The sequence below is a fragment of the Sinocyclocheilus rhinocerous genome, unplaced genomic scaffold (genome assembly GCF_001515625.1).
Source record: "Sinocyclocheilus rhinocerous isolate Xijiao unplaced genomic scaffold, SAMN03320098_v1.1 scaffold2018, whole genome shotgun sequence".
Classification (NCBI taxonomy): domain Eukaryota; kingdom Metazoa; phylum Chordata; class Actinopteri; order Cypriniformes; family Cyprinidae; genus Sinocyclocheilus; species Sinocyclocheilus rhinocerous.
This window is the reverse complement of record NW_015658520.1, coordinates 198,366-201,814: the sequence shown is the minus strand read 5'-3', so window position 1 is coordinate 201,814 and position 3,449 is coordinate 198,366.

Sequence of the window (3,449 nt, the reverse complement as noted above, 5' to 3'; positions counted from 1 at the left end):
AAAAAAAAAAAAAAAAAAAAGCTGTGTACAATGGAAGTCTATGAGGCAAATGAGCAACGGATGGAAATGGCCAAAAAAAATTGATATTATTTTATTGTTTGTAATTTGTTTCTTTGTCGATAATTTATTTGTCTTAAGTAATTCTAGTCATTCTTAAAATCTTATTAAAATTATTACATTTATATACAAACACACACACACACACATAAATATATTATTGTATATATATTGTATTATTAAACATTATATTTATTATTTGAATATTTTATATAAAGTCTTGAAGGCTAAACAGTGTTTTATTTTAATATTTTATATTATATATACACATATATGCAAGTTTTACACACATATTTAACTGGCAAAAAAGGCACTTACAATGACACATGTTGATGTTTGGTCACCTACTGCTTTCTTGGTTGTAATTTATTTATTTATTTATTTTTTGCAATGTTTACAATTTACTATTAAAATAATAAAAAATACTAAATTTATACAGTGGTGTGAAAAAGTGTTGGCCCCCATATATATATATTTTATTTATTTTTTTATTTTTTTTCTCATGTAAGCATGTGTTCAATAGCAAATTAGTTTTTGCTTGTAGTACCAAGAACAGTCAAATATTATTGTACCATGATATCCCTTCTCCTGACCTTTGACCCATTAAGTCCACTTGGCTTTCATCTTACTGACCATTATCTAAATATAGAGTCTGTAAATCTTGACTGCCTCTTTTAGACAGTTTATCTCATTTTCCATTTCCTCTTCTTTTTTTAGCTCTTGAACTGAGCTGGCCTTTGAGCGGAGGAATGGAGGGAAACGATGGGGCAGGAAAAATGAGTGGAGAGGGAAAAATAAAACAAGGTGTGGGAAAGCAAATGATTAAAAAGCAGTGTTCATGCGTACCCGTGTGTATGCGGGACTCTGAGTGATGTTTGGACGTGCAGACGCACTCGAGATGATCCTCCAGCTGCACCTGCACCTCCCGGAGCTTCGGCCTCCTGCGTACGTACTCCACCTTGGCCACCTGAGAAAGAGAGAGAAAGGAGAGAACATCCTGAGTAACACGCACACACTCATAACCCTATCAACAGTGTATTTTTCCTCTGCTGTTCCAGAGGTGAGATAAGGCGAGAGCTAAATGTGACTTGTCGGTTTCCTGCAATGCAGATGAGCCGCCTCAAACCTCTCTTTCTAAACACACACACCCCTCACATCATACTGACAGACTCCTTCCCTCCCTGCCAACTCAGCTGCCCTGCAGGCCCATTTATACAATACTTTATTCAGGTCTGAACACTCACACACATAGCTGGCGAGATAAACGCAATAGAACACACCCCACAGCCTCAGTGTTACAGACAGATATTTGCAGCGGTTAACTCAAGGTTAGGGCTATTCGTTAACTAGCCGCGGAAGTCTGGCCTGAAACTCTTTGAGGGTGTTCAGCGGCCCTGAAATTCTCGTTGACATTGTCCTCCCTCGTCCTACGCCTCGCTTTTGTTACATTTGAATTTGAGACATGTGAAAAGCTTTACATGCTGAAAATGAGCTTGACAAGTGGCAAACACGGTCACGGCCTTGTGCGCATGGAGATTTACGTCAACAAAAACATATTTCCATTATAAATGTGTGAAGGAGAAAGAAGGCAGAAGGTCATAGTTCCTGTATGTTTCATTTAAGTATCAACTTTCAGATGTTTCACCTATAGTTCCTATAAAAAGGCACAAATGAGATCAGTTTTACATGCAGTAAAGGTTTCTCCTGAGAAGAAACATCTGAGATGCTGGAGACCTAAGCAAAATCCTTCATTTGCTCTCCATTTAATCTCGCTGCTGTCTAGCGGAAGCAACTGAGATATTTTTATCACTCATTTGTGATTTGTATCAAAATTGGGGGCCCAAAACCTAGGGAGCTGCCTACCTAGACTGAACTTTTAGGCATCATTTTTGGCACATGGCATATATCTTTGTGTGTTATAATATTCTATATTTATTATTTTTGAAAGATGTTCGGAAAGGATTGTGTCATTGAAAACACTTTAAGGACATCGGGTTAGTTAGTCTGCCCAAAGTGTGCAGTATTTAATCATGCTGTTCCGCAGAGCCATTCAGCGGGACGACGGGGGACAGAGATGCCCCTGTTGTTGCCCCCGGAAACCAGCCCAAATGGGGAGGGAGGGTGGTTTTAATTCAGGGTTGAGCACTGTGGCCACCCGAACCTCTCTGCTTTTCACACAGTCGTTAGTGGATCAACAGACCTCACAAACGCAAACACTACTTGAGCTTCAGCCTCTTTTCTCTCCCAAACACACACTCGCACGCAGAGACGCACACAAACTGAGGAATTCGACATGAATAATACATTACAGCAGCACTGGCATTCAGTCGCACTAAACTCATAAAGGCGGCATGACAACAGTATAATGGAGAGAGTCTCTTGACCTCCCTCAGGCACCAGCCACACAGACGCAGCTGTTTGCATTTCAATTACAGCGCTTATGGGCCAAATCAAATTTGAGACTCATATCGTTATGGCTGCAGCATTTCCTCATTAGATACGCTGGAAGTTTATATTTGAAGCACTGGGAAGATTTTAAAGATTTTAAAGATTTTTAAAACGTTGCAAGACAACCCCTTTTAAGAGGTTTAAAGATATAGTTTACTGGATATTCACATTTTCAAAATCTTACACTTGACGTATTTGAGTTCAGAATGTTGGTCCCGCCAAAACATGACATCATTTACCAAGTTCAAATACTCAAGCGATGGCGCCACAAGTGCAGGAATGGCACTGCGGTCTCTAGGCAACAGGTCTGAGGCGTTTGGTTTAAACTCGATTAAATGCCAAGGTCCATGAACTTTGAAAGCAGTGAAAGATTAAGTGAGTCTCTGAAAGGAAATTTCCCAGAGTCTTGTTCTCCTAACATTGCGCCTAAACGCTTTGGCGACTTGATACCCATGAATAAATCAGTGTCTTGTGGTAGTTGTAGTTCTTATTTAGCAACTTGTTCAGCAACCGGTTAGCAAGTAGGACTCTGTGTGTATTAAAGGGGTCATATGAGGTTGCTAAAAAGAACATTATTTTGTGTATTTGGTGTAATGAAATGTGTTTATGCGGTTTAAGGTGAAAAAAACACATTATTTTCCACATACTATACATTATTGTTTCTCCTCTATGCCCCGCCTTTCTGAAACGCATAGATTTTTACAAAGCTCATCGGTCTGAAAAAGCAAGGTGTGCTGTGATTGGCCAGCTATCCAGTGCGTTGTGATTGGCCGAATACCTCAAGCGTGAGACGGAAATGTTACGCCCCTCACCATATTGTGATGCCGTGTCCGGCCGGAGCGACGAGACATAAACATTAAAACCCATTACAAACGAGGCATTTGTTGCATCCAGTGGGGACATAAATACTGATTATAATGACTTATACTGTCCTTTTACGCGTT